Genomic DNA, 19193 nt, shown 5'->3' with positions numbered 1-19193 from the left:
TCACTCACTCATACAGTCAATCACGCACCTACTAAAACCTTTATTCAGACACTTATACATCCACTCATTCTTCAATATGTAAAACATATTTAAACTTTACAGAAACACATAATCACTGGATGTTGTCATCAGTGATGTCACTGACCATGTCATGAATGATGTAATATGTGACATGATCAGCAGTGGATTGCGGGTGCGCGATATATAGTTAGTGCAACTAACTATATATGGAATTTCAATGGTTTTGTGTGAGTAAAATAAGGTTTTTTAAATGCTAATTCCTAACTATATATGGTCTATAACCTATGGTTTTTTCAGTGAATTTTCAAGGTTTTGTAAATGCTAATTCCTAACTATATATGGTCTATAACCTATGGTTTTTTCAGTGAATATATATATATATAACACGTAAAAATATATTCTCTGTTTAGTTATTCTTTGCTATTGGGTTTTAATTGTCTGTCGATCACAGCAGTTCACTTCTCGATACAGATTAGCCGTTGTTTCCCTAAATTGAAAATACCAGAATGTGTGCTGTATGAGTCACTGTAACCTAACATTATACAGCGCAGAGCTTCAATGACTGATGCTAGCCAAGTGATGCAATGTTGTTTAAGCTGTTGGAGTCAGAGAGGGCAATGCAGTCAAATCATAGCTAGGAATAGCCTCCCTGTGCCTTATTATGTGACTTTCGCAGTGCCATCTTTTTGCTCTTCATTGTTTTGCTCAACATGTTTCTGATCTTAGCATAACAGCATTTGAAACGTAACACAACTAAAGATGGCGGTCTGGAGAGCATCGGAGAAACCAATATTCCGCTTTCATTTTTGTGTACACAGTGTAAGATAACAGCCCAGAGACGCTGTCTAGTGATTTATTGGTTTTGTCCAGACCCTCGGGCAGGAAAGAACAGGTGTCCTCCAAAGTGTCAGTGGTGCTGTACGCGGTAGGGATTGAGTAGTGCTGTAGGCATTGCGAGTTGAGTGGTGATGTAGGCGTTGCGGGTTGAGTGGTGCTGTACGTGGTGGGGATTGAGTGGTGCTGTAGGCTTTGCGGGTTGAGTGGTGCTATACGCGGTGGGGATTGAGTGATGCTGTACGCGGTGGGAATTGAGTGGTGCTGTAGGCGTTGCGGGTTGAGTGGTGATGTAGGCGTTGCGGGTTGAGTGGTGATGTAGGCGTTGCGGGTTGAGTGGTGCTGTACGCGGTGGGGATTGAGTGGTGATGTAGGCGTGGCAGGTTAAGTGGTGATGTAGGCGTTGTTTGTTGAGTGGTGCTGTACACAGTGGGGATTGAGTGGCGCTGTAGGCGTTGCGGGTTGAGTGGTGATGTAGGCGTTGCGTGTTGATTGGTGCTGTATGCGGTGGGGTTGAGCGGTGCTGTAGGTGTTGGAAGTTGAGCGGTGCTGAACACGGTCGGGGTTGAGTGGTGATGTAGGCTTTGGGGGTTGAGTGGTGCGCTAGGCGGTGCACATTTTCACCGGGCACAAACACCACCACACGTCAGTGCACAGTTCCATCAGGCACACACCACCAGCCGTCCATGCACGCTTTCACCTGGCACACACACCACCAGCCGTCAATGCTTGTTTTCACCAGGCACAAATACCACCAGCCGTCAGTGCACGCTTTCACCGGGCACAAATACCACCACACGTCAGTGCACAGTTCCACCAGGCACACACCACCAGCCGTCCATGCACGCTTTCACCTGGCACACACACCACCAGCCGTCAATGCTTGCTTCACCAGGCACACACGCCACCAGCCGTCAGTGCACGCTTCCACCAGGCACACACAGCACCAGCCGGCAGTGCACACTTCCACCAGGCACACACACCACCAGCCATCAGTGCACAATTTCTACAGGCACACCCACCACCAGCCATCCATGCACACATCATTTGTTAACACATCCACAATTAACTATTGTAGCAATCGCAGTATGGCACACTTTACTTTTAAACATATTCATCTAAAGCGCAGCATGCCACCATTGCTACAAAAATAAATACACATTTTTTTGGCCTACAATTTATAGACTTTTGTTGCAATTGGTGTTGCAATATTTTGCAATGCCAATAGCTCAAACTTAATGCGAGACCTATTGCATTGCACTGGGTGAACTCTCCCCTGCCTTTAGGAATGTAACTACTTGATAATCGGATATCCACACCTGGGTGGACTTTTTGACTAACCTGCTTATACAAATTGCACTTCATCAAAATTGTGGACACAGATGGCATACTGAAATGGTTTGTACGCAATGAACCAATTTCACGCCACACAATTCCACAACTAACAATTCCAATCCAACCCACATAATTCCACTACACACCACATGCATACACTCCATAACACATGGCTAAAAGACATTGCCATTTACAATGCCATTTGCTCTAACTCAAATAAATCCGAGACCTATTGCATTTTCAATGCTTGTTGTTCTTGTGTAGAGTCTTGGAGAGTAGATTCTGCTGGTTCTGAGGTACCGGGTTTTTAGGAACCCGGTGGTGCCAGGGGGAACACCCAGAGACCTCTTGAGTTCTTCCTGTTCTGGACCACAGAAACACAGAGTCTTCTAGGTGATGTCAAAGATCGAGTTTTATTGGCTGCAACCAAGTAACAAGGGTCCTAGAAGTACAACAACACGGGCTGTAGGTTCTCAGGAGACTGCTCGTTTTTACAGAGCCAGCCTTCTCCTTTTATACACAATATTACACTTCAGGCAAGAATTACTAGTTTTACGGTTTGGTCATATACATATTTTTACAACAAAGAAAAGGCAAAGTCACTACAGCAAGTCTATATTTTCGGTTGTCCAGTTTGTGATAGATTACCCAGCAAGGCCCAGAACTCCCATCAGATATCGATGAAACCCCAATAAAATCGGGCACCTTCTTCTCGTAAAACTAGCCATAAAGAAGAAACAGGGACAGGTGTGTGTATGATAAAAGCATGGTTTGAATGTGCTGAATGGTTTATGACATGTTGCGCCTTGATGCTAATCTTGCTCGGCCATTTGGGATGAGAACTGCCCGAACAGGTTTGGCTGGAGGCAGGGGAGTCAGCTCGCCCAGGTCACAGAGGAGTCAGAAAAGGTGTACGTGTCCTTTCAGACTGAGTTAGGCCTTGGTAATTGACTATGTAAGGGCAATCACAAAATGGATGCCGCTTTCAAGATGGGACCCAAGGGTTCAAGACGAGAACTACGATTTAAGGGTGATCTCGTCACTTAATCTCGACGCAAATGCACAAGTGTAATGCCCTGATCATTACCGGTCTGTCGATACCAAATTCGTCATGTTATGATGATATTTTGTGACACGAGTGTGGAGCCTTGGTACCATATAATGGCAGGGTCCAGAATTTTCAGTTCCACAGAGCCTCCTTTTGCCCTTATATAGGCAATAACTCACGCTAATCTGAATCTAAATCGGTATTCATGAAGTCATTGAGATGCTGCTGTAACATCATCCTGTTGTTTAGTTCGTCCCTTGACACAGGCTTCCTTACACATGATGCAGCGCAGAGGCCACATATTGCAGGAGCGCACTGTACACATAGGCAGAACATGAACAGAATGGCTAAGACCACTCCAATGACTATTAGAATTTTCCATCCCCAGGCAGATATCAGTTCCCAGATCCACCCCAGAAAGGACCAGTCTCCTTTATCCACGTGAATGGACTCAGAGATCTTATGCAGTTTGGAGATGGCCTGGTAAACTGTCGGAGCATTATTTGGGATGAAAATGCAGCAACTGGATTGGATCACTTTACATACCCCACCACGGTCTGCAAGTATGACATCTAGGGCAACCCTGTTCTGAAGAGTCATAAGGCGGTCCGACTGGAGCTCTGCAGTTAAGTTACTAAGGGCACCAGCCGTTTCGATCACGGCCGATTCAACTACTCTCGTCAATTGGCGTATGTTCCTGCTGTTCACCATAGGCCCCCAAAACGGCAGAAAACCTTTTGCGAAATCGCCAAACTCCTGTTCCGCAGTGTCGTCTTTACTCACAACACCCCTAACTGTCCTTGTCCGGTGGTAATCTGCCTCGGCCGTGTAGGTGGGAGGCAGCAGAAACGAGACAAAACATGTGCCCGAAAAGTCAGGGGGCAACCATGTATAGGCTCTATCATTGCAGACGAAGTATGTACGCTTAGCTGCTAAGAGTGAAGGAGATGTCTGAGATGAGAAGACATAAGTCTCGGTACAGACACTCTTCCCTAGCTGAGCTCTGGGGTTTTTGCCATTTCCCTGCAGACATAGGTGACCTTGGTGGGGTACTATCCAGATTGGGGAGGATGTCTTTGCTCGCTGGTTCTCGCTCAAAGAAACTTCATATTTGGTGATATTCCATCTACTGTAAGGCGTCAATTCATCTTTGGGAATGGTTCTATACGTGTCAATATCTTTACTCATGTTTTTAATCCCTGCCACTAGTGCCTTGTTGCTTGAGTTTCTCCCTGGGAGATATGGTTCGAGGGCAAACAGGAACATTGTTTGAAATGCCCACAGAGAACCATGGTAGCTAAAGGGCAGAACAAAATACGGATACCCTTATCTGTGGTGTGTGGCATGAGTCCACAAACCCAACAATTCGTTGTGTTCATTACAGTCTGGTGCTGGTGTAGGAGGTGGACGAATGAGTTGTTTACGAATTCTAGTCTTCTGGCAGACTGGTGTTCAGGTAGAGGGTGAAAAGAATGTGGGGAAACAGTAGGAGGAGGTGTGGGCTGAGTGTTGCATACAAATGGAACTTGAAAGGTGAACAAAGCATAGCCCGCCAAAAACATTATTGTACTACACAAAATGAAAATACATATTATAAAAAATTTAGTTTTTGCCATTACAGTGCATATTCTTGCTTTAAAGTTCGTGGGTGTGGCAGGCCTCTCCATCTCGGAAAACTCCATCCACTCTATGTTGCTGCCCGCGGCGGGAGGTTGATTCTGCTCCGGAGTGCTTCTGTCAGTTTAGGGCAACTCCCTTAGACCAACCAGTCGACCTAATCGTCTCCAGCTGCACTCCGAAGACTTGTGGCAGCCGCGACCCTAGCAGCAGAACCGGATGGCGGTTCGAAAAAACTAAAATAAGCAAGTTTCCTAGACGATAGCTGCACACAAAAGAAAAAAAATAATTTTATTTATTTGTCCATAGTCACAGGTCTTGACCTCAAGTTATAGCGATTTCGACCAGCTGCTGTGTTGTCCAGAAACAGTAGTTCAGGTTCAGTAGTGTCCAATTGTATTGACGGTGGCACAGATCCTTGCAAAATGTTTTCGCTTTCTTTTTCAGAGGTAGTTCCCTTCAAACGTGCATCACTGAAGGGTAAGAATCGAGGCACAGTCTCAACCTCAGAGTCAGCAATTCCCTCCCGGACCCACTGGTCATAAGGAAGGGGTAACGGGACCCTCTTACAATGGGTGCCGTGCACCCAGTTCTCCTTGCCGTGGACACGTACTGCAGAGCGTGTTGCCAGTAGCACTTGAAAGGGTCCGGTCCAGCGAGGCTGTTCGTTTTTTGTCCGTCCGAAGTTACGCACCAAGACCCATGTGCCAGGTTCAATTGCGTGGCCTGGATCATCAGAAGCTGGGGGTAAGGAACTGTGAACCTGTTGGTGCAAAATGCGTAATGTAGTTGTCAATTCATACAAATAGTCAAGTAGCACAGGATGTTCTACCTCACTAAACTTCTTGGGTCTAGGCACTCCCCATATGTTGGCCAGTCGGCCAAATACTATTTCATAGGGGCTAAGTTTCACTCTAGAGTGCACAGTCGTTCTGGTGGATAGGAGTGCTAAGGGTAGAGCGTCAGGCCATGTAAGGCCAGTACTCGCTTGGATTTTGGCGAGTTTTAGCTTTAGGGTGCCATTGTAGCATTCTACTAATCCAGCTGATTGGGGGTGATTTGCAGTGTGGAACTTCTGGTGGATGCCTAGCCCTTCACACACTGTCTTCATCACTCGTCCCACGAATTCACTCCCATTATCACTCCAGACCATTCTCGGCATTCCAAATCTCGGGAAGAATTCTTTGACAAGGGCTTTCGCTGTGGACAAGGTAGTATTGTCCTTAAGGGGATATGCTTCCACCCACCTGGAAAAGGCACAAACAACGAGTACGTATTTTAATTTGTGGCACCTCTCCATGTGGATGAAATCTAGCTGCAAAACCTCGAACTGATACGTAGGAGGCGCAAAATGACCAGCTGGAGTTGGGGTTCCCCTACCAGGATTGTGCTTCAAACACACCATACAGTTTTTGACCACATTTTCTGCACACTTAGGAATTCCACTATTCTGCCATACTGGGGCCAACAACTTACAGATTCCTTTCACACTAATATGAGCCATTCCGTGAGCCATTGTCACCACTGCAAGCACGTACGCATCGGGTTGCAGCCATCTCTGATGCTCTGACAACTCCACCCAACAACCATTCGCATCCATTTTACCCGTACTTTCTCTCCACTTGTTCAACTCTTTCTCTGTAGCCTCAGACTGTATTGACTTCACACTCTCTATGGTGTCCTCACACATTCCAACATCACCAACCCATCTTGCAGGACCTGCAACATACATTCGGCTTATCACATTCTTTGCGGTTTCTTTTGCAACTTCATCAGCAAATGCATTCCCACGACCAACATCGTCCGTCACCTTTCTGTGTGCACTACATTTCACAATCGCAACTTGTAATGGCAGGGTCAGTGACTCAAGAAGCTCATTTACTAACTGACCGTGTTGGATTTTCATGCCATGCGATGTCAAAAATCAACGTTCACGCCACAATCGTCCAAAACTATGAGCTACGCCAAAGGCGTATTGGCTGTCCGTGTACACATTCACTCGTTTTCCTTTTGCCAACACACACGCTCTTGTAAGTGCAATCAACTCTGCTGCCTGTGCAGAATTGTGTGGGATACGTGCAGTTTCTACAATTGTATGCAACGTCGTTACAGCATATGCTGCAGTCGTATCACCATTTGGTAATTTGAAACACGAACCATCAACCCATAAGGTATCATTACATTCAGGAAGAGGAGTATCCTGTAAGTCTACTCTCCCTTTTGTCTCTTCTTCTGTCCTAAAACAGCAGTCGTGTTGTTCGACCTCATCTATCTCTACTGGAATGGGCAATAACGTGGCTGGGTTGAGCGTGTCACACCTCTTTATGTGAACATGACTTGCTAACAGTGTCAGCTCATAACTTGACAATCGAGCACTAGTTAAATGCTGTGTCCTTGTTCTGTTTAGCAAAATGTCTACTGCATGTGGGACCATAACGACCAGTGTATTATTCATTACTATCCCAGCAGACTGTCGAATACAGACAGCTGCTGCCGCAGTGGCCCTCAGACAACTTGGTAATGCTTTAGCTACCGGGTCTAGAGTTGCTGAGAAGTATGCGCATGGACGCTGTTTGTCCCCAAAAGACTGTGTCAGGACTGACAATGCACAGCCTTCTTTCTCGTGGACATATAATGAAAAAGGCTTACTGTAGTCGGGGGTACCCAACACAGGAGCCGAACACACTGCATCACGTAATTCGTGAAAACTTTTCTGACATTCTTCAGACCAAGGCACAGGATTGGGTATATCTTTACATGTCAATGCCACCAATGGTTTGGCCAGTAAAGAGAAATTTGGAATCCACTGTCTACAGTACGATGTGATACCCAAGAAAGCACGCACTGCTCTTTGTGATTTTGGGACATTCCATTTTGCAATTGCCTGTATTCTCTCTGGGGTCAGTTTCCTTCCCTCCTTCGATAAGCTGTGACCTAAGTAGGTCACTTCTTGTCGGCAATATTGTAATTTCAAAAGGGAAACTTTGTGCTTCATATCACATAAATGAAGCAATAGTGACAAAGTGGCTTTCTTGCAAATTTCCTCAGTATCTGCAGCGACCAGCAAATCATCGACATACTGAATAAGGGTCGCACCATCAGGTAAAACAATCGTGTCAAGCTGCGATTTCAGAGCCTGACTGAATATTGATGGACTTTCACAGTAGCCCTGAGGAGCGCGTTTAAAGCGGAAACTTCGTCCTCCTAAACTGAAGCCAAAGATATCCCTACTCTCTTCAGCAATCGGAATGCTGAAGAAAGCATTCTTCAAGTCAATCACCGAGAACCAAGTGGCTGACGCTGGAACCATTGTCAATAAGGCAGTGATATCAGGGACAACTGGAAACTGTGGCACAACAATCTTGTTCACTTCTCTAAGATCAATCACAAATCTGTACACAGGTGGCTGAGAGGGGTCAGTTCGTTTTAAGACAGGCAGAACAGGACTATTGCAAATGTTGCCTCTTGTCTCTTCGATCACATCTTTTTCAATCAAATCATAAATGATTGCTAACAACGCTCTTTCACCCTCACTGGAAATTTTGTATTGGGGAATTCGTGGCAACCTAACATTGGCTTTCAACGTTATAGCATATGGTGCTATTTCCAAGAGACCCACATCATTTGATCCAGTAGCCCAAAGTATGTCTGGAAGAGAGGAAAATTCTGCTGGAATCTTTTCCCTCGACAAATACATTGGAGAAACCACTTCCTTACCTAATGTAAGTTCTAATCCCGAAGGAGAGCAGTACAAAGTCGCATATAGTCTTTTTAACAGGTCTAATCCCAACAAGTTCTCACCACAACCTGTTGTAAGAATGAGGGGTGCCTCTAATTCACATGGCCCAACAGAAAGGGACATAGGGCTAGAGATCGGGTTCCTAACCGGGGCGCCAGAAAAACCTACTGAAACATTCATTTCGCCAGACAAAGGTGCGCCAGGGAGCTTTGAGTGCATAATAGAACTCTTTGTAGCACCAGTATCCAACAGAAATTGTTCTGACACACCTGATGTAATCCCCTCAACATAACGTCCATTCTGGTCTACTGGAACTGAAACAACTCCCTCTCTTTGTCCATGGCTGTCCTAGCAATCATTACCCTCATTTTCGTTCTCCGCATAGTAGTCATCAGCATAGTACTGAGCTGTCCTAGAAGACGCATTATTCTGTTGGTCAAAGCTGTTCATAGAATTCTGAGGCGGAAAAGGACGAGCGTTCTGGGGGATATTTCCCCGACCCCTACCTCTAGGAGCCTGTTGAACACCTCCACCTCTTGCACCAGAAACACCATTCAAACGTCGCAACAAAACCGGACAATCACTTTTGCAGTGTCCCTCTTCCTTGCAATACGCACACTGATTCGGCCCATACGGTAAACGCTGTTGAGAAAACTCATTTCTTTGCGAGTTTCTCGAATACTGCTGATGTTGCTGATAATCGGGCTGACTAGCAGTACGAGGTGGATAAGCTTGCTGGAGAAGGACTTTAGTTTTTAATTCTTTAGTCTTTTTATCTGCCTTTTCTAGCTCGTCTTTGCATCTATTCTCATAGTACTGGGCTGTGGCTAAAATCTGCGCTGACATGGAAACAGCCCAAGCACTCTCTGAATCCTTCAACTTGTTGCATAATTCAGGAAGTAAATTATGTACAAATTTGTCTCCAAACAATCTCTGGCCACCCTCAGTAGCCATATCCTGACCACTATGATCGGCAAAAGTCTCTTCAAACCTTGTGAAAAAGTCGGATACATTCTCATCTTTCTTCTGCTTGCACGCAGACAACTTCTCCCAATTCACACGCAGTTCGGGCATTAAAGTCTTCATATATGTAACAATTCTACCAGGAAGTTCTGCTACCAAAGGCTCGGGCTTCGAGCCACCAACTTGTCTAGCGTCAGCAGTAGTGATATTAGCCCATGTATCACCTAACTCTTGGTCATGATCTGCATGACGAATTTTTCCCCATAAGGGCTGTGGAACAACATTTCCAAACAACATGTCTATATCGGCTAAATTCATGATACAGGAGCTGGCAGTCTGTGATAAGTCCTTATAATACCCTGCTGGATTTTTGCGGGGATCAGGCAATGTCTGTTTTAGAGCCCAAACCTCAGATCTTTTCCAAGGGACATGTACCCATACACGCTGGAAATGTGGCGGGATTATTGGATTTGCATTGGCATCACCTTCCCTCCAAACTGGGGGAACCTCTCTCATGGGATATTGTCGCGCCTTTTTCCGACCTGGCATGTCATGCTCAGACAGTAGTCGGGAATTGCCTCCCTTACTTCTATAAGACAGTAATATCTCAATTGCTTGTTCAACATCGGTACCCATAATCATGCCTTCTCCGAACTTGAATCGTATACGGAATAATTTTTGAAAATTGTACTCTGGATCATTTCCCCTCAAATCTTCGCAGAGGTATTCACACATCTGTTCAAATACATATCTTTGTGTAGATGCTTCCCACTGACTAAAAACTTCCATAATGGACTGAACGTCATATTTTACAGTGTCGGTAACCCATTTACGTGCTAACTCATTGAGTACTTCTCTTTCCTGATAGTCAGGCAGTCGACTCCGCAACTGTCTACGTTCTGTTTTAGGGGTCGTATTAGGTGACCCAAAGAAAGGTGAGAAAAGACCAGTGACAGTGTTTGCTACTCTCTGTCGAACAGAAGGAGAAGCAGGCAGATCGGCAGGAACGCCAGAAACGACAGGCTAATGTAAAGCAGATGTCGAGGCAGTAGCAGAAGCAGTATTAGGATAAGCTGTCGGAGCAGTAGGAGAATATGCAGAAAAAGTATTAGGAGTAGATAGCAAAGGCGGCGGCCCTTGAGAGGGCTGCGCCAGAGGAGTAGAAACCAGCTGAAGAGGAGCTGGTGCTTGTGGAGGAACTGGAGTTCGTGCAGCGGGGCGTGGTATAACAAAGCGTTGTGGGGGTGCAGTAGCATTTTGTGCATAGGGGGGTGGTGAACTCAGTAAGTGGGACATTAGGGGATCGCTATCAAGTTTCTCCGTTGATCCTTGTCCTTTACGTGGCAGAACTGGGCAGCATTTATCTACTGCTAGCTTCCTACTTCTAAGCATTTGTTCATTCTCTTGCTCTTCCTCGTTATCCCTGAATGCAACGGCAGCTTGTACCATTGACATACCTCTTTTATTTTTCTTTGCTAATTTCATTTCTTTCTGTTTGGCTTCTTTGCGCCATAGGCGAAAGGAGTCAAACATCGCCGACCGGGCTTTCTTCTTGAACAGTTTCACCTCTAGGTTATCTAAAATTTCTGTATCAAAGCTACCATATTGGGGCCATTTTAAAACACCGTCTTTTCTGGTGTATTTTATCCATACTTCATTATACGTGATAGGGCCTACGCCATGCTTCACATAGAGCTCATATGTTGGAGTTCCAATCGGGGGAACCGGACACGAGTCCTCCAACCGGGAGTCCCTACTACAACCAAGACAAAACAAGTTTCCAAGTCTGCTAAAACCAGGCATCTTCGCTCTCTAGTCTAGCTTCAAATTTCAAAGGATTATCGATTACGATATTCTCGTGAATACACGAGTCCCTTGGCTTTGGGGCTTGCAAGTACCAAATCAAAGCGTATCTCAAGGATACCAAAAACTAAGGATCAAACTAAGGACTGGGAGACGCTCCACTTATACTTAACTGAAGTATTGATGATCGATGACGTCACTAGAAGACTCGTCTATCGTTTCGCTCTACCAATCATCAATGGGTCCAAAACAGGGCGATAGTCAGGGCAGCAGTCCTTTGTAGCCATCGGGACGCGGGGAACCTCGCAGCAAAGACCTTCGGAACCACGTCGACATACAGGGGTCGCTGAAGTGGCTGGCCGTCCTCTGGAATTTTCACACGAAGCTCCTCACGAACATCTGGCTTGTAACCGACACCGCTTGATACCGCCCCGAGTTGGGCGCCCACTGAGGTACCGGGTTTTTAGGAACCCGGTGGTGCCAGGGGGAACACCCAGAGACCTCTTGAGTTCTTCCTGTTCTGGACCACAGAAACACAGAGTCTTCTAGGTGATGTCAAAGATCGAGTGTTATTGGCTGCAACCAAGTAACAAGGGTCCTAGAAGTACAACAACACGGGCTGTAGGTTCTCAGGAGACTGCTCGTTTTTACAGAGCCAGCCTTCTCCTTTTATACACAATATTACACTTCAGGCAAGAATTCCTAGTTTTACGGTTTGGTCATATACATATTTTTACAACAAAGAAAAGGCAAAGTCACTACGGCAAGTCTATATTTTCGGTTGTCCAGTTTGTGATAGATTACCCAGCAAGGCCCAGAACTCCCATCAGATATCGATTAAACCCCAATAAAATCGGGCACTTCCTTCTCGTAAAACTAGCCATAAAGAAGAAACAGGGACAGGTGTGTGTATGATAAAAGCATGGTTTGAATGTGCTGAATGGTTTATGACATGTTGCGCCTTGATGCTAATCTTGCTCGGCCATTTGGGATGAGAACTGCCCGAACAGGTTTGGCTGGAGGCAGGGGAGTCAGCTCGCCCAGGTCACAGAGGAGTCAGAAAAGGTGTACGTGTCCTTTCAGACTGAGTTAGGCCTTGGTTAATTGACTATGTAAGGGCAATCACAAAATGAATGCCGCTTTCAAGATGGGACCCAAGGGTTCAAGACGAGAACTACGATTTAAGGGTGATCTCGTCACTTAATCTCGACGCAAATGCACAAGTGTAATGCCCTGATCATTACCGGTCTGTCGATACCAAATTCGTCATGGTATGATGATATTTTGTGACACGAGTGTGGAGCCTTGGTACCATATAATGGCAGGGTCCAGAATTTTCAGTTCCACAGTTCTAGAGCTCTTGGGCTGTCTGGTATCTACAAAATACTCTTGCTGCTTTAAGGCTCCGGTCGGTCTGGGGTTCAGTACACTTCTGGGAAACTCATAACCTTGTGGGCTGGATCCATATTTTTGAACTCCCACTTGAAAAGGGTGTAAGTAACGTGTGCCCATCTCCCTTTCACAATTTGCATCATGCCTGTCCTATCTATCCTAGACAATTATTGCAAGTGTAAAAACGAGCCCCCTTTCACAGGACTGGCCCAACGGAAACTCTTTGTTTTGTAGCACATTTCTTTTTTTTGTGCATTTTTCAAATTATTTGATTTTGGGGATATTGGGTGTTTACAACAGGGATCTTCAACCTTTTCTGTAGTGAGAGCTACTTCTGATCAGTGAAAATCTTGAGCTACTCAAGGCTAATCATCTCGCGCATTGTTATCAGACAGTTTGTCAAGTTGGGCCTTTTAGATTGAGGTCTAATGATCTGTCTGCAACCTTCCGCGCCATGGTACTCCTATGATCTCAAGAAATGTAAAAGAAAATGTAGGCACCAATAACAATTTTGGAGGAAGAATTACAGCCTATTGTTCAAACACAGTTAAATCACTTTCATCATTTGCTTATAAACATTTAGCAACTCCCAGCCAAAAAGCTGTGATGAACTAACCAAATTCTTTTTTCCAAAGTAAATAAAATATTCCTGAATTTTAAGATAACACCAGATAATCTTTAGGGACAGATACAGTGGAGTAACGTATGGTGAATAAACTAACTTACCATTTCCTGGTAATGAGTACATTCACCGCACTTTCTGAAGACAAAGTCTCTAATCTTATCAACACTATGAAATTTGAAGCCCTGCAGATTCTTGCCCTCCATTCAGTTTCAGCTACCATTTCTGCTCATCTCACTTTGTTATTACAATGGTGCTCAAGTCCGTCTTTTTTCCAGAAGCTTGGAAAAAGGCATAGATTTTGCCACTTCTAAAGACTCTTTCCCTCGATCCCTCAGATGTAAAGAACTACTGATCCAAATTGGTCTTTCCACTTCCTTATGAAATTAAAGATAAGGCCATGAATCAGGAGATCACCACCTTTTTTGAAAATACTGACTGTCTGGATCCTACTCAACAGTAGAGTGTAGACCCTACTACTGTACAGAGTCAACCTTAGCGGCAGTAACTGAAGAGAACAGATCCATTGTGGATAGAGGAGATTAATACAGCCTTGATCCTATTGGATCTTTCGGACACATTTGATACGGTTAACCATTTCTCTTTGGTAAGCCGTTTAGAAAGTGTAAGCATTAACGGTACTGCTCTCAAACTGACCAGGTTCTTTTTGTCAAACAGAGAGCAATTGGTATCTTTGGAAGATTTGACCTCTGCTCCATTTTCACTTCATTGTGCGGTTTCGGGTGTCTTCAATCAATCAATCAATCAATCAATGACATTTATAGAGCGCACTACTTACCCGTAGGGTCTCAAGGCGCTTGGGGGGGGGGGGGGGGGGGAGTGCCGTCAATAAGGCTGACTTTGCCTAATGCATACATAACTCAATTTATTTAACTAGTTCGATCCTGTTTGTTCTCTACATTCTTTTATGCCAGTGATACCCAAATAGTGGTATTGGTTACTGTAGAACCTGAAAAAGTGGCAAAAGATTTTAGAACGAGTATGACTAGCATCGCTAATTGGATGCTATTTGGTAAGGATTCCTCCTTCTGGATCACCTTTTGGTGGCCACACAGTCTCGAGCCCCTTCCACTCCCAGTCCAGAAGGCTAGAAATTTGGGTAGTCGTCTTGACTCAAACCTCACTTTTATTGACCACTACAATCAGGTAACCTCTTCCTGTTTCCTTATGTTAAAACATTCAATGAAAATCTTGCCCTTCCTTCCCATGAAGCTTAGGAAAAGTGTTATCCTGGCTCTTGTCGTATCTAAAATGGATTATTTTATTGATCTTTATATGGGCTCAATAGGTTGCAAACAGTCCAAAATGTGGCAGCAAGAGTGATGAAGAACCTCCCAAAATTCTGCTCAGCCTTTGAAGCCATTTAAGACCTCCATCGGCTGCCCATTAGGACAGGAATTAAATTCAAAGCCTTATGCTGTGCCCACAAGGCACTGCATCAGGTTGGCCCTCGCTTCATACAAGATGCTCAAATGACATGCCCCTTCTCGTACTCTATGGTCCAGCAATACTAGGTATGTGTACCCAGAATAAAAAGTGTCCATTGGGGAGGGAGACGTTTCTCCTACTCTACCTCCAGATGGTAGAACCCTATCCAATCATTTGAGGTCAGCCTAAACTATTGAAGTTCAGGAAGGACCTTAAGACTTTTCTTTTAAGCCCATAGTTTAATGTTCGCATCTAACTGCTAGGCAAATGTTAAGGTATTTTATATCCCGTACTGTCAGGTTTCAAATGACGCTAGTGCCAAGATGCCTTTTTGGTAATCGTGCGTGTGATAAAAAAAAAATAACATTTACATTATCAGACTCTGCTAGCTGCAGCCTGATGATAATAATATAAAATAAACACAGCCTTCCCTTAACTTTAAAAGGAAAATATGACCTTGTTCTTATTTAAAAATTAACTCAAAGCTGTGAGATAATCCAGTGGTGTCTGGGAGCTACTGATAGCTCGTGATCGACTGGTTGAAGACACCTTCTGCACATTTTATAAAATTCAACCAAAAGCCATTCCAAATATTAAAGACTTATTTTCTTACCATGCTCCACTTGATATAATTCTTTTACTGGGCAGAGAGTCACCATGAGCCCCCTGCCACTGTGAGATGAGGCACATTTCCCCACGTCAGCGGATTAACACTTTCTACAGTATATTGTTATTGTAGTGAATCTTGTTGTCTGAAAATTATTTTATTTTTCACCTATACTAAGAATAAGAGACATTGACTATACAGTATATGGTTATGTCCCGTTGGGACGGTTTTGTATGTCCTGGACTGAATAGCTTTGAAATGTAACGCTAGCACAGTTGTTCAAATGTCTGACCTAGATTTTTCAAACCATTCTTATATTTCCTATGTATGTATTCGTTTAGGGACCACCAGTGAATTCACCACTCTATGAAGATTAATATGATCACTGGATGGTTTTGTATATTAAAACCCTTCTTTATACTTATATGTGTTCGAACACCATTTTTAGGTCTCGCTTGAGCCAGCCCGGATGCGCTGCTCTGCGAGGCTTTTAGTAAAGGCTTTAAACTCTGAACACATGCTTGTGTTTGTGCTTGTGCTTGTTTATCATTGCTGTCTCTCTTTATCACCTTCTCCTTTTCTGCCTTTCCCTCTCTTGATTTGGGACCTTTTCAATGGTTAACAAAAAGCTGTAAAACCTGCTGACCGATCTTTGTTCTTTTAATAAGGTGTTTTGTTTTATCACCATGTGCCTGGAAGCTATGGCAGATTGGAGTACGACAAACCCATGAAAAATGGACCTCGTCTGACGGTTTCTGAGCAGTAACCAAGAAGAAATGAATTGCGTGATAGCTTGGAGAGATAAACTGACCCGTCAGAGATCCCACGGCAGATCTGTGGAGACTCAAATTCACGAGCTCCTTCCTGCAAGGAGTTATGGGAACCAAATCATGCACACTCCGGAGCACGCCGTGCCCTCTGACCTTTTTCAGGCAACATATTTAATTTTAAATCCCTCCTTGCACAAAAAAAATTCAGAATGCCTAAGAATCCATTCTTTTGAAGTCCGGAGCGTGGGATCTGTTTTCTATATCTATGCGTTGTAATACCAAATAATGAAAGCGCCTAGATTTTTGCACCATATAAGTCAAGATAGTTTAAGAGAAAGCTGTGTGCCCCCTAAATCTGTTCCCTGCGGCGCGTGCACCATTCCAGGAATCTGACACAGGGCTGGAGGCTCCCGCCGCATTTCTGTGCTTTGGTACCCTGGTTCCTCGAATTTGCCTTCTGAAACTTTTAACCACGGTTTGTCCAAAATGCCTTCAGAATTGATACAGTGCCTATTTATTCCTTTACATTTACTTTCCAGTTGCCCCAGTAACATTTTCTTTTTGGGGGGAGGTATGTTTTTGATAATTCAGATGTAACTCCTGTAGAGGCGCACATTTCCACAATGGATATCGCATTCACAGTGTATCCTTCCTGCTACATGGGAGATGGGTTTGGCCCGGAGTGTAAAAATCATCCAATTTTCTTTTGTATATTTAGAAAGCTTTTTTCCTATCTTTGTGCTTGCGGACATGAATTGTATTAAAAATACAAGCCTTGACTGAGCCAATAGACTCTTCGATAGATATTGTATGCTGTGTTTTTCTCTGGCAGGCGCACAACATATAGACTGTTCACACACTTTCTGTTGTATGCTACTTTCTGGGCAGATCCACTCTAAGCCCCTCTCTACTTCTATCCTCATGTTAGTGCAGCCCGATGTAAACAGAAATTGTAATGTATTGGCAATTATATAATGCTTGCTACCCCTGACTAACATTGAGGCGCTTTTTCGGCAAGTAGCACGCTACTCCAGGATCCAAAAATGGTTAGTGATGAATTAGTGTAAGGAAATATTAAATTAATTTGAGAGCTGGACATGTTGGTCTGTTGGTCTGTTAGTTGGGTTCAAAAAGATAGTGGAGGGATAGAAGAGGGAAGGGTTTGCATTTATATAGCGCCTGCTACCCCTGATGAATTGTTGAAGCGCTTTTCGGCGAGTAGCATGCTACTCCAGAATCCAAAAAGATGAATAGATAGATCATTTATGGTGGGTAGGTTGTTTTATTATACACACACAACCGTACGAAAATTAATAAAATTCCGTTGTAAAGTGGTATCCAAGAGACAAGTATAGTCTCTGATAATAATGTATACAATACTGATAAGTTTTAAGTTGGCTTGCCAGCAAGACTGATGCCCTGTAATGTTGATGCAAAGTCAGTTGTGCTGAAGTATCTTAGACTCTTGTTGAATTGTACCATCCACCTTGTAGGTACTGCTATTTGTATCAGGTCCACGTTGTAGGCAGACACAAACACCTAAATTGTGCACTATTTATATTAAGCATAATGTAGGTGACCAGATGACCATAACCACTGTATAAGCTGTATTAGGTGCTCAGAAGTAGAGTGACATAGAGAGCAATAAACACTCCACTAACTCTGTCACTCGCGTAGTACAGACGAACACCAAAGGCCCTCGTACATAATGAGGCATCAGGGTGCACCCAGCCATCCGTATAATTATCACTAATTAGGAAAATTACAACAAGTGGTCCTGTGATGCTTGCTGGAATGGGAAGTGTTTGATTAGAAGGTGAATTGAATTAAAGTTTAGGTGACAATTTCACAAAAATTTATGGATTTTGTTTAGTTTTAAAATTGTTGATCTCCAAAAAGGCCTAAATCAATAACTTGAATTGAAATTCAAGTTTATCATTTGAATCATATTGTTGCAAAATATATGATTTTGAGCCCCGTGATGTGGTTCCTTTCCAGAAAGCATTCAGGTTGTAATCATGAGTCAAATAATGCTGAGGAGGTTAAAATATTCAAATCCAATTCTAATTACATATGAAATGTTCGATGTTCAATATATTTCTCTTAGTATTTTAATGTGAGGATTTTATTGCTTAAGGAAAATAATTAGTATTTATTTTTCTATATGTAGGAAACATTACATTAATGAAATCACTGTGTCCCACCTTTCCTGTTTTTTATGAACGTTTCTGTTGTTGAACTTTAAAGATTGCCCGAAATTAAGAATTGTGCTCTACATAACTTTGCTGTGTTACAGTATGTTGATTTTTATGTACAACTTTTGTATCTTATGTGCATAACAACTGATGATTTGTTTTGCTGTATTAATCAGCTAATGTTTATTAGGTCTTATTGTTCAATAAAATGTTTCAAACACAACAAATGGTAGTTGATATGCATTTACAACTGCAGCATTTTTATTGTATGGGCGCTTTCAAAGGGGCCAAAAATATGGTCTGCGGGTTGACGGAGGACCACATTGGCATCAGCAGGGAGAGGTTTGGGCAGGTGATTGGGGTTATATTTTAGGTTGGAGTAGTGGGAACAAAGCATGTACATTGTGTGGACTGTGACTCCTGGAGTTATTGTGAGAGATATCATGCTAACCTGTAAATGAATCCCCTGGTGATAATTATGAACAAACTTTATTCAGTATTATAAAAGAAAACCATAAAAGTCATACATAAAATGATAAAACATCTTCCAAGTTACAGATTGACAAATATAATATGTCCAAGTTAATCAGAACACAAGATAAAAATTCATGAATTACATTACAGAAGTTAATCGCAGCTTAACCTGAGTCTAACAGCGACCCATAAAAAGTTAAGCGTATGCAAAACAGTGTCATTAGAGAGGAGTTGTAAAAAGATAAGAGCTGGTCTCACCTGCCTAAAACCCACTTTTTTGAGAATGGGAATAATAAATAACTTTCTAGGGACAGCATTAAAACT

At 43.5% G+C, this 19193-nt stretch overlaps 1 long non-coding RNA gene across 1 annotated transcript in view; it reads left to right on the top strand.

Annotated features, from left to right (window-relative positions):
- Positions 1 to 18622, top strand: part of LOC144805729 (uncharacterized) — a 68723-nt gene extending 50101 nt beyond the window's left edge. Inside the window, exon 5 of the long non-coding RNA XR_013605586.1 lies at positions 16099 to 18622. This is a non-coding gene — a long non-coding RNA (uncharacterized LOC144805729). The remainder of the gene's footprint in view (positions 1 to 16098) is intronic.
- Positions 18623 to 19193: the final 571 nt, after the last annotated feature.

Source organism: Lissotriton helveticus (assembly GCF_964261635.1).
Source record: "Lissotriton helveticus chromosome 1_1 unlocalized genomic scaffold, aLisHel1.1 SUPER_1_unloc_2, whole genome shotgun sequence".
Lineage (NCBI taxonomy): Eukaryota > Metazoa > Chordata > Amphibia > Caudata > Salamandridae > Lissotriton > Lissotriton helveticus.
The sequence above is the reverse complement of the archived record's forward strand: the minus strand, read 5'-3'. Positions and strand labels throughout refer to the sequence as shown.